The 12638-nt window shown below is 43.6% G+C and overlaps 1 long non-coding RNA gene across 5 annotated transcripts in view; it reads left to right on the top strand.

Annotated features, from left to right (window-relative positions):
• LOC112641676 (uncharacterized) overlaps positions 1-11281 on the top strand; it is a 30317-nt gene extending 19036 nt beyond the window's left edge. For 2 of the 5 annotated variants that reach the window (XR_007401144.1, XR_003124760.3), the window contains 2 exons: positions 10361-10678; positions 10903-11281. This is a non-coding gene — a long non-coding RNA (uncharacterized LOC112641676). Of the gene's footprint in view, positions 1-10360; positions 10688-10902 lie in introns of all 5 variants that reach the window. The other 3 variants (XR_003124759.3, XR_003124763.3, XR_003124762.3) reach the window with 3 other exon arrangements.
• The last annotated feature ends 1357 nt before the right edge of the window (positions 11282-12638 follow it).

Here is a 12638-nt window from a genome sequence, read left to right as displayed (position 1 = left end):
TGTGTGTTCTCTTAATTACTAAGAAAATCCAGGAAGACTGGTCTGGAGAGAAGAATTTTCTGGAAAAGATGCCATTGACTCCGGAGTGATGGTTGTGACAAATTACCTTAAAGTGATAAAAACCAGTTAGCAAATCTTCATCTCAATTAAAGTAGGGGACTGTCTTGTCATTGCAGCCTGTCATTTACATTTCAGGAAAGTAGATTGAAGAACTTTATATTTAATTTGTGTTTTGTCTGGAATGTAAATAAGGAAAATGGGCACTGGCAGGTCAATGATTCCTTTGTAAAACAAAGTAAAGCATCTGGGTGTGTCTGAGGGTTAGTAGTTATTGTGTATCAGAAGCTCTTGAGCAGGCGTGCAATTTTAACATGAAGGAGCAAAGCTGAAGGCAACAATCATCTTGTAATGAGGATTTATTTTGGGTTTTTTGCTCACTCAGTGGCATCTAACACAGGAATGGTAAATACTAGTCATGTGAATACTGATCACATGTGCTTCTACTTCTCTGTCTATGGCAGACATTACTGGTTGATCTGGCACATTTTCCCGCTGATCCCAGACGGCTCCAGAATTCTCTGCAATGCCATGCTCTATGAATCATCCAGGTGGCATGCAAGAGGAAATTAAAATTGCCATCCCTGGATGCATACGGATGCTTTTTAAATTTCTATTGAATGATGAATAAATAAGTTAATTAATGGATGAACAATAGATGATTCAATAATGGAGCTTTCTGAATGCAACAAACCACTTTGTTTTTGTTCATATCACCGATCACAAAAGAAACCAAGTAAGGATAGGGCAGGAGCAGATTGTGGATTTTTAGTGGGGCAAAACAACTCCAGCACATCCTTGGAGCCTTGAACTCATGATGTCTACTCCATTTCTAAGGAATGGCATATGAAATAAAATTGTTCTGGAACCTGCTTGTTGCAACAATCCAGAAGCATGGCTCATTATGGTAAAATCTCATTCCATTTGTTCATTCAATAAATCCCAGGTTTGTTAGGATGCCAGCAAGATCTAGAAAGCAGTGGAAACAGATAATCTCAAATGGGTCATTTTATGAGTGTAATGAAGAAACTATTACAAAGGCTAGTGAAATGCCCTGGGACTAGAAGAAGGGGAGCCATTACCATCCCTAGGTCTGACAGGCTCCAGCTACAGGCCAGGGACTCAGCCAGCCTCTCTGCTGATGTACCTTGGTGTCTCCATTGGCTGTATCCAAAGGGAAGCCAGAGGAACAGGGAGCCCGGGTATGTCAGGGTTCTCCAAAGAAGTAGAACTGTGAGGAGAGGTATTATAGGAATTGGCTCATGTGGTTATAGAGTTGAGAAGTCCCACAGTCTGCCATCTGCAAGCTGGAAAACCAGGACAGCTAGTGGGGTCAGGCCTGTGAACTAGGGGCTGCTGGTGCTGTCTGGAGTCCAAAGGCCTGAGAACCAGGAGCTCTGATGTCTGAGGGCAGAAAGGGATGGACGTCCCAGCTCAAGAAGAAAGAATTCACTGTTCCTTGGCCTTTTTGTTCCATTTGGCTCTGCCCTACCCCAACAGATAGGATGATGCGTGCCCACATTATCTAGTCTACCGAATCAAATGTTAACCACTTTTAGAAACACTTCCAGAGACACTCCCAGAAATAATGTTTTACCAGCTATCTGGGCATCTCCTGGCCCAGGCCAGTTGGCACATAACCATTACAGAGTCTATTGACTCAGTTCACACAAATCAGCTCCAGGGTGCAGAATGGAGTAGGGAAGGGTAAGGAGGGGTACTTCTGGAGAGGTAAACAGAGGCACACAGCTCACGCCGAGCAGCAGCATTGGTGAGACCAACGAGGACTGAGCAGCAAGCAAGATGGGCAAGGCCCTTGCTCCCAGGAAGCTGACAGTCCATGGTGGGAAGAGAAGCGCCAAACTTATGAATATGTTAAAATAAAATGTTTTCACATACTTTAGGAAACCCAAAGCTGGTGACATTTTACCAATACTGTTTCTATTAGTTTTTTCCAAATGAAAAGACAAATCAGCAGCAGCAGATAGTACAAATGCCAAGAGAAAGCACTCTGCCTAATAGGCTGTTTATTCTTTAAAGAGAAGCAAGGCACAGTTTTTCTATCTTGTCTTTTAATCACATGCTCACTTCGAAAGTCATTCTCTCTTGGATAGTTTGAGAAAACAGATTTTTGGTTTTGGAATGGGTGTCTTGTTTAATCCTGGTTTCTGCAATCTTGGTAAATCAGGGAGAAAGATATGTCCAGCGGGCAACACAAGAATGTTTTATTTGCGTAAGAAAAAGAAAATAGATATATTTTTTTCTGAGTTGCAAGGATAGATTCTTAACCATACTTTGGTGTTTAACATCCGTTCATCTCAAGAAATGTTTTATTTTCAATCTGTTCTGGATTCTATCCAGAGAGAAACAATGACATTTCTCTTTACCAATAATATTTTAAAGCTTACTACCCTACGGGATCTTTCTTAAAGATTGTAAGAGGAGACAGGCTTTGGTGGTGGTGGCGGGGGGCAGGTTAAGGTTTTCCTGAGGGGATCTGAGGGAGGGGTTGGCCAGTGGGAAAGAGGAGAGTTTCTTCTTTTTAGAGTGCTTTTTTTGTTTTGTTTTGTTTTTTGTTTTTTGTTTTCTTACCAAAATACGAAGCCTTGATCCCAAAAAATTGACAAACCAGGCCCAAAGTGAGGAAAGTAGAGAAGGGTTGGCCGCACCTCAGAAAAACTTGCAAACAAATTCACCATATGATGGGTTCACGATATTAAATTAAAGCTTCGACAATCACAAATCTCACAAACACATTCCAGAACGATGAAAAAAAAAGAGAGAGAGAAATAAAGACACCCCCCCCCAAAACCAGCTGAGCCAGTATTTAAAGCCTTTTTAATTTAACAGAACCCATTTTTTATGGTAGCCAGGATATGTTTCTGGCTTTTCAAGCTGTCACATGATCTCTTGTCCAGATGTGCGGGTGTATATTTGGGACTGGACCAGCCAAAAACTGCAGCACTTTCCTTCAGCTCGTAGCTTGTTACTGTAACTCAACCGTGCTCCTCTGGGCTACAGAAGCACCACATTAATATGTGGTACAACAACAATAACACAGGAGGGGATAAAGTTAACCAAAACATTCGCATGAATCTGGAAAAGAGGAGAGGCAGGAGGCGGGGCAGGAGAAGGAGAGCCAAGTCAGATAGGTTTATTTGTCAGCTCCACACAACACTGAAAATGAAACCTCCAAGTGTGTGGTGGTCTGAAAACTTCCCTTTTTCTCACCTACTGCGAACAGCTTTCACCCGAGGACAAGACTTCCTGGAGCTTTCTTCAGGAAATTAGCAAATGCCTCTGTTTGGAAGTCAGGTCGCAGGAACCCACAGCAAGGCCGGAAAGTGCCTCACGAACTGCGGACCACAGGGCTTCTCCTTCAGAGACGTTTCTGGAAGCCCAGGCTTTCACCACAGAAGGAGGGGAATGGGGAGCGAGGAGGCCACCGCCGGCCTTGTGAGTCTTGGCCGGTGACCTTCCGGGGAATGACCCGTCAAGCTGCTCAGACAGCTTCTGGCAGTCCATTAAATTTGTTAAGCTTTGGTTTCCTCGTGTATGAGGTGGGGATAGGAATAGAACCTGCCTCGACGGGGAGGTGTTCAGGGTTCAGTGGAATCACCGTGACAGCACCCAGCACAGTGCCTGTCACACAGAGAGGGTTTCGATTCATTGCACCGCGTATAAGCACCATGTAGGGGTGGGGGTGGGGGAATCAGGTGAAATTTAATAAGGTGATAAGTCAGATCCCATGGAGAAGGCGATGTCTAAATTAATCAAACAAAATAAATGTTATTTACAGACTTATCTTAATTCACAAGAGACATCTATCAACCCATCGGCTCTTTGACTGGATTTCTGGCCCTAACAGTTGAGAACAAGGGGCTTCATCAGAATGAAAGTGAGGAGCTTTCAGAGACACCCCCCCACCGCCCCCGTCTGAAATCCTGCTTGCTGGTCCGCTGTGCCCACCATGGTGGCTCACCAGGCCTCAAGCTGGCCTGTGACCACTTAAGGAACAGGAGCCACATGACGGGGCTGGCTCTGGTTCACCTGTGGGTTTTCTCTCACCCATAAAGCAGAGAGTTAAGACAAGTAGAGCCCCACATCCCCTTTCATGCCGTTACGATTCTCCACTAAAGGGACATGAAAGGTAACAGCTGAAGATTTATTAAGGGAAGGCTTTATATTCTTTTTTGCCTAACTCACACCCTCCCAGTGCCACAGAACAGTCGCCAGAAGGGAATTCTATGCTGGGCCCTCCCCCAACCTCTTCCATTTTCAAGACACTTTTCCCTCTTCCTTTGAGTGTCAATCCTTCCAAAGCCTCTGTGCTCTACTCGGTTTGACTTCAGTTTGAGTGGTGAGAGGGAAGATTTATTTCCACAACTTTCTGTGGAGACTGTTTCACAGAAGACGTATTGTTCCAAGCAAGATTTTCACCAGGGCAGTGGGGGAGGCAAGAAACCTCCCCCCCCAAAAAAAATGTCACATTTCTTCAAAATCATTGACTCTCGAAAAGAAATGAAGAAAAACCTAGAATCTTCAGTTAGGTAATATACAGATATCTCTATTTTATGTACAAATATATGTGGATGTGTGACATAATACACATACACACATGTTAAATCTTATAATCTCGAGGTCAGAAGGACTTGTGTGGTGGAATTCCTTCTCTCACCGTAATGCACTCTGAATTATGCCTGCATTAAGGATAACATGGGTTAGAGCCAAGGAGAAATATCGCCCATCTGCAGTCTGGCCAGTCTACCAAAATTCTGCAGATGACACCTGACAGAGCCAGAATCTCAGCTCACAGCCTAAAGGATGATAACTAAATTAATTTGAAAAGATTTTATTCAGCTTAGTATGAATTCAAAAGCCAGGAAGTTAGTAAAAGGACTTTTATTGAGTTTTACAGTAGTTCTCATTTCTGGCTACATGTTAGAATCACCTGGACTGTGGTATTTTTAATCCATCCCTATAGAGAATCTGTTTGCAAAGTAGTCCAGCATTCAATATGCTGGATTCATGTTTGCAACAGAAAGAAATATTCTGCTTGTAATGAAAACTTGTGGCTAAAAGGCTCATGTACATAATTTCCTCCTCATAACGGCTAAAATAGAAATCACTCTCCCTTCCACCCCATAGTCATACTCTGATATTTTTAATTGGCCTTTGCAGAGGGCCTTTTGAGTCTCCTTGTTACAATTGTGTCATGTAGGTGAAAGAATCGTGGTCTAGGAAAGAAGAAACATGGTCTTCCCTTTCTCTGGCCCAAACTAGCTATGTGATTTTAAGTGAGGGTCTTTTTGTTGTTGTTGTTTTGTTTTACCAATATAGCCTCAGCTTGGTCTTCAGTGTAATGGGCAGATTATCCTAGGCAATCTTGAAAATCCCTTCCCTTAGAGTAAAAGCACTGAGATCATGAAGGAGTCAGAGAATCCCAGTTCAACCACTTCCTAAACAGTTGACCTTGGGTTTGTCTCTGAGTTTCAGAACAACCATTGGTAAACGTATATCGAGAAAGTGAATTGAGATGACATACACAATAGTGTGTTTACAAACCATTAAATATTAATTTTCACTCCATTTGGTTCCCTTCCTCACTTTAGGCCCCTTCCTAAGTTGACCGAAGACTCGAGTAAAATACAAAGTGCTTAAGAAACCCACCCAGATAACGAAGGAATTTCTAGCTGGCTCACTCTTCTGTCCAGGAAAATTATTCTTTCCTATTCAGTAACCCAGACAGAGGAGGCCGAGTCACTCATATCATTAGCAGAGCATTTACTTCCTAGAGTTGATGATTCCTTTGGGACCCTGATGGTGGGCATTTAGGGTTACGGGAGAGAAATACTGGAGGCAACCTCTCATGAAACCTCCAAATCATCCCATAGTCACCCCTAGTTTCCAGTGTTAGACAAGCCCTACTTGTCTCAACAACTCTCGTCCTTCGGTTGCATCAGGGGAAGACCTCTGAGGGGGCCATCTTCAGGTAAATCTGATGTTTCCATCTTTCCCTAGTAGGGAAGAGACTATTGAGGGAGGACAAGAAGGCAAGCAGACATTTTCTTGCCATTCCTTCCAGTAGTCCAGGTCCCCTGGGAAATTGCCCAGCCCTCTAGGAGATGGGCTTTCTATAATGAATGGAATAATCTTTTTAATTAGCCCAATGTGTCAAACTCAGTGGTAAATACACCAACCATAATTCCTTGCTGCTTTTTGCCATTATAATTCAAGAGTATAAGTTTGGTGAGTGGATGCTTTTGTGAGCCTGGCAATTGGAAAACATCTAAATCTGACTTGTTTCCTGAATGAATGTGTGGGGGTGTGGGGGTGGCTGGGAAAAGAGAAAGATAAACCGGAGCTGTGTGAAATTTGACAGTTTCAGTTCACAGGGCTTCGCATTAACTAATTTCAGTTTCAATTCATGCAGGTTTCCCTCCTTTGGAGAGAAACTTTGACTTTCAGGTTGAAAGACGCTAAACGGAGCTGAAACCACATTATTTGACGTACTTTCAGATTGAGTTGGGGAGAAGACAGAGGTGGGAAGGTTGCCCCAACTTCATTCCAATTTCTCCCACAAAAACTTGCCCCAGCTCACCTTCGGAGTTCTGTGATTCCTGGTCAACTTTCCTCCCAGCTAGACTCAAGTTGACTCATGAGCCCAAAGTCCCATATATTTAGCTGATCTTGGAGGCCCTTTCCTTGAGCCAGGGCCCAACCTGGGAGGGCAGAGCTAGTCTGTGACGGAGGGACAAGGCCTGCCTACCCTGAAAGACCCATCTGCCCCAGAATGTCACCTATTGACCTTTCTGGAATCCCCCTTGAGGCTGGGAACTGTGGCCAGCAGAGAATCTGGGTCTTAATCCCACCTCCACAATTCTCTCTCTGTATAAATTTGGGGGAGTTAATTGCCAAACTCTTGATACAAACATTAATAATTTCAAAAAACTTCCTAACACTTGCCCTACCTCAAAATTATGTTGTTGCTCCAAGCTTGGTTAGTCATCCAACATGTTTAGTAGGGATGCATTCATCTATCACTCGTCCAGTCCCCTAAAAATGCTAAGCAGTTTTAGAGAAGTTAGTAATGAAGTACTTAAGAATCTTTTCAGAGAAAGAGAAACAACAGGAACCAAGGTGGGCAGAGTTTGAAGTAGCCAGAGCCCCTAGTTTGGGGAGACTGGGAGGGAGCAGGAGGCTTATGAAGTGGAGCTCAAAGATAGTGAAGCCAACCCCACCTATTGCACAATTTGGCCTCAGTCAGAAGACACACTCCTTGTAAAATTGTGCCCAGCTTCTCCAGAAAGCAGAAGGCCCCTCCCTGGTTACCTTTATTTTGTTAATGTGGTGTATCCCATTGTTTGATCTGTAGATGCTGAACAATCCTTACATCCTTGGATTAAAATTGTGACTTGATTGTGATGTAAGATGCTTTCAATGTATTGTGGAATTCGGCTTGCTAATATTTTGTTGAGGATTTTGCATCTATGTTCATCAGCGAAGTTTTCTTTTCTGTGCCTATGGTGTCCAGGTGGAACTACTTTAGATTATAATCACATTGGAACAAGAAGGAGAGATCAGATCCAGAATAAGAGGAGGAACTCTAATGAATACAGATAGGCCCCAATCAGTTACAATGTGATTTACTAGATATTCCAAGTCACCAGAAGGTCTATATTACACGGTTAGAAGAAGAACCCTGGAGAGATCCTATCGGGGATGGTTTTCTCTCTAGGAGAAAAGCTAAAACTTTCAGGGTCTGACCTGGGCTCAATATTGAGTCAAGTTGATCTTGCACAACATAAGTCATGTGAGCTGGCTCCACAAGCCACACATGGTCTGCAACTCTTCCTGGGCATGTCTCAAAGTCAACACAAGAGCTAAACAACCAAGCATACACCCCCCACCATGGGGATGGGAAGAGTCTCTACCCTGTTGCAGTGGCCTGTTATACCATGACTTGGATAGGTGTCGGTTTGGGGAGAAGGAGGTAGTTTTAATGAAAATCCTTGTGGCATGGATCGAAAACTCTTAGCTTGGACCAAAAGACTCCCTCTTACCAAAGCAAAGTTTACAGGACTGCCTTTCCCCAAATTCCACAAACTCTCTGTGGTAATGATTATGGATGTTCTCCAATACCTATTCTCTCCATCTTCCATGGTATTTAGATTCGTAATGTTTTGTGAAGCACCTGGCTGCCAGATTAAAAACTACATTTCCTGGCCTTCCTTGCAGTTGGGTGACCATGTTACTCAGTCCTGGCCAAAGTGGATAAAGTGGTGTGTGTAGCTTGCTGCAGGTAATTCTAAAAACAAAGTTGTACCTTTGTCCTCACTCCTCTTCCCAGTCTTTTCCTTCTCACTGCCTGGAATGTGGCTCTAATGGCTAGAGCTGGAGCAGCAAATGGGGACCATGGGATAACCTACAGAGGTCATCCATAGTGGAGGATTCAGATTAAAGAGGTCTGAACTCCTGATACCACGGAGGCCATGGTAGCCCTGAACTGACTACCTCTGAATTTCCTAAGAGTGACTTGTAAATCAACTTCTACCTCGTGTATGCTGTTGCTTGTTGGTCAGTTCGGTAATAACTAATTCATTCCCCTGATAGGCTGCATGTTTTCTCAGTTTGTTTCCTCTTCTTGTTATTCCAATAATTCCTCTTCCAGAGATTCCAATTATCCAATCAACAAAAATTAAAATAATAATAGTCTTTATGGAGTTCTTCTTAAGGGTCAGGTACTCTTCTGACTGCTTGCTATGAATTGATTTGCCACAACAACCTATGAAGTAGGTGCTACTTTTTTGTTTTATCTGATCAAGAATCTTTATTATAAGAATATTTACAACTGGGCAGCCCGGGTGGCTCAGCGGTTTGGCACAGCCTTCAGCCCAGGGCCTGATCCTGGAGACCCGGGATTGAGTCCCGTGTCGGGCTCCCTGCATGGAGCCTGCTTCTCCCTCTGCCTGTGTCTCTGCTTCTCTCTCTCTGTCTCTCATGAATAAATAAATAAATCTTTTTTTTAAAAGAATATTTACAACAGCAAAAAATAGGAAATAAACTATGTTGATAGTGGGCTAATTAAATAATTTAGTGTGTTTGCATGTGTCTGTGTGTGTGCATTAAAGAATTAGACAGCTTTGAATGTACTGATATGAAACAATCTTACAGGTGTGTAGTTAAGTGAGAAAAGCAAGATGTTAAAGTGTGCTTTTACAAATCAGTAAATTGGGATCCCTGGGTGGCTCAGCGGTTTAGCTCCTGCCTTTGGCCCAGGACACAATCCTGGAGTCCCAGGATCCGGCTCCCAGCGTGGAGCCTGCTTCTCCCTCCTCCTGTGTCTCTGCTTCTCTCTCTCTCTCTCTCTCTCTCTCTCTCATGAATAAATAAATAAATCTTTAAAAAAATCAGTAAACTGAGGCATAGGGTACTTAAAGAATTTGCTCAGTGTTACATTTCTTGTAAATGGTTTGATTCTTGAGTCCAAATCCGATTTCAACTCTGAAATGTGATAGGGATAGGTTGGTTTGGCTCTTCCACTGCTGGCCGAGGTTCCCAGTGAAGGGGGAATCCTCCCACAGAGCAGAAGGTCATATCAGATGCTTTCTGAGATTCTTTCTAGTTTGAAAAGTTCCATAACCGCATGACTAGGAGACGTTGCAAGATCCCTGGGCAACCAGTGAAGTTTCACTTACGTGTATTACACTTCTCTTCCTGAGAGAAAGGCTGTCAACTGGAATGTTTCAGATATATTCTCAGTACTTTGTTCCAGGATGATTCTAGATTCAGCAGAAATTCAATCATAAATAAAGAAGCTTGCATTTCCCCAAGACTCTGGTTAACCAAGCCTCTCTGCTCCATCCAGTCATGATTCATTCAGTGAAGAACAAGCTAACTTAATCCTTTCCATGTTCAAGTCACTACAGTACCCGATCAGACTAAAATAAAATAAAATAGAATAGAATAAAATAAAATAAAATAAAGCAAAGAACAAAGAACATGACATTGTCTATGCCCCTCCCTGCCAACAATCCTGTGAACCCTCAACATAAAAGTGAGAAAACCTCGGTTTAAGTTCTGGACTATAAGAAAGTCACTTCTTCTCTTTTAGTACCTAATTCCTTATATTTGGGTTGGGATGGATAAGACTTGGATCAAAGAGTTGGCGTGAAGTTTAGGTAGCATGAGTAAAACACAATGTAAATCTAAAAGCAGCATAAACATGTTTGCTTTTTAACTGCCCCCTTGTAGCTACACTTCTGACACATGCATTTTCTGTATCATCTGTTCCTCATTACAGCCCAACAGGATCTGTCACATGGATAACGGCACCCATTTTACAGAGGAGCAAGCTGAGACCAGAAACACGAAGTAACTTGTCTTATTCCATGGAAGAGTCAGTTCTTAGAGTAGACGCCTCCAAGCTGAAACCCTGACTGTGCCGTCTCCAGACAGGGAAGCCACAGAGAGGAAATCTAGCAATTTTGAGCATAAACTCTGGAGCCAGACTCCCTAGGGGTAGAGCCCAGATCTGCCTCTGCAACCTGTGCCAATCCAGGAAATGCTTTAACCTCTCTGGGCCCTGGGTTCCTCAGTTGCAAAACAGAGACGTAATAAGGTAAGAAAGGTAAGAAAGGTTTAACGATTCTCTGCAACATTTTGCTCAATGTACTGGAAGTTTCACTTTTAAATCTCCCCACTAGATAGATGGCATCTGTCTAACGGACAGTCCTGTGCTTGGTTTGAAGAGCATTGTAACCCCGTTCTTCTTCCCTCCCTCCCTTCCTACCTTCTTTCTCCCCTCCTTCCTTCCTTCCGTTGTCATGGCCTGAAACCTCAAAGGAGAAGGACATCACAAGAGGTACTTTGTTTCCTCAGCTGGGACCAGAACCCCAGGCTGTGAGCTCACCCCATACAGAGAATTTCCACCTCTGAACAAGGAAGAATAGGATCTGCCGAGCACCAGAGGCTAAGTGGGAAGAAGGGATCAAATCCTAACTGTCCAGGCTCGCCTCTCACCATGGAAACACGGCCTGGCTGCACGCAGACACCGAGGGCCACACCGGAGTATACATTTACATTGGGAGAAGCAGATGAATTCGCTCAATTCACTAACACTCTTGTTTAATTTGGAGCTTTGAGCGCCCAACTGCCAAGTGAAATGGCTGTCTTAGAAAGCTCCTGTGTATTTTAAAGGAACATTGCATGCATTTTAACCAGAGATTTCCTCTGTGTGTTTATTTCTAATGGTGCAAGTGCCAACGGGAGGTAAGGTTGCTGCATCTCATCTGTGGTTGTTGGGACAAGATGACTGGCCCACCTGAGGACATTGAATGATGGGCTACAAGGAGTGAATTAGAAATCAGTGGGGTTCCTCTGTTCCCGTCGTTCAGCAAGCAAGGAGAGGAAGGGCTAGTTTTATGTAGGGGAGTTGGAAAATCTTCTGATGTCTGGGGTACTTGGCTCATGGGTATTTTTTTCCACACCATCCTCCTCTGCTCTTAATGCCTCCCGCTCGAATATTGCTGTGCAGGTTAAAATTCTCTCACACAAATTCCATCAGTCACAGGCAGCTAGAAAGTTCCTGGTCTTGTCATCAGGTTACATCCTGGGGCATGGGTAGAGTGACCTTATGCTCAGCTTGCGGGCACAGCCTGACGCTGGCAGGGACCACCACTTTCTTCAACTGATGCCATGTCCGGGGTAGGTGTGTGACCATGGACAGATCACCTAGGCTCTCTGTGCATCTCTTTCTCATGTTTCCACTTTTAGGGAGTTGTAGGGATTAAATAAGGTAATACATACACAGAACTTAGGACTGTGCCTTATGCTATTGTGAGCACTAAGTAAATATTAGCGACGATGGTGATGATGAGGGTGGTAGTGATGGGGGTGGTGAGGACGAGGGTGAGGATGGTAAGGATACTTCTCTCTCCTCCTCCTTGGTAAAATAACAATAATAATAGATTGCAGTCACTCAAGGTCTACTGTGTTCCAGGAAACTGCCCTGATGGGCACACTATGTACCTGGTGTACCTGGTGTCTAATCTTTGATAACCCCGATGTGATAGTTGGGAAACAGAGGCTGAAGCCAGTTATCTAATTCACCTACAATCACTGTCCTTGTAAAAGACAGAGGATTTGGATCCGTGGACCTTCAACCCATGCCTTTTCCTCCATTCCCATCTGTGCTTTGTCTCTTGGGCATTTTAGTTCTCTTACATGCTTTCTGGAAAAGGCGGTGTGTACCATCAATAAATGAACATACACACAGACTTTTAAAAGGTTAATTCTCCATTGTGTTCTCTTCCTCTCTGCATTCTCTTTCACTGTTATCTGCACTTTGATACTGCCTCCTACCACCTGATGTTCCCAAGTTTTCTGTTCACAATGCCCCTCATTAAGAAACTGTTTTGTGACACTTCTGAGGCCCCCGGGCCATTTCAATGCCAGTAAGCATGGTAATCTCGCTTTGTCTCAGGTGCCCATTGGGAGGTAGGCATCTTCCAGATGTCTCAGGGTGGATGTGAATTTCCTGATTTTACAGATAAATAAACAAGCTATGGTTCAGAATCACT

Source organism: Canis lupus, chromosome 12, assembly GCF_003254725.2.
Source record: "Canis lupus dingo isolate Sandy chromosome 12, ASM325472v2, whole genome shotgun sequence".
In the NCBI taxonomy this organism is placed as follows: domain Eukaryota; kingdom Metazoa; phylum Chordata; class Mammalia; order Carnivora; family Canidae; genus Canis; species Canis lupus.
The sequence above is the reverse complement of the archived record's forward strand: the minus strand, read 5'-3'. Positions and strand labels throughout refer to the sequence as shown.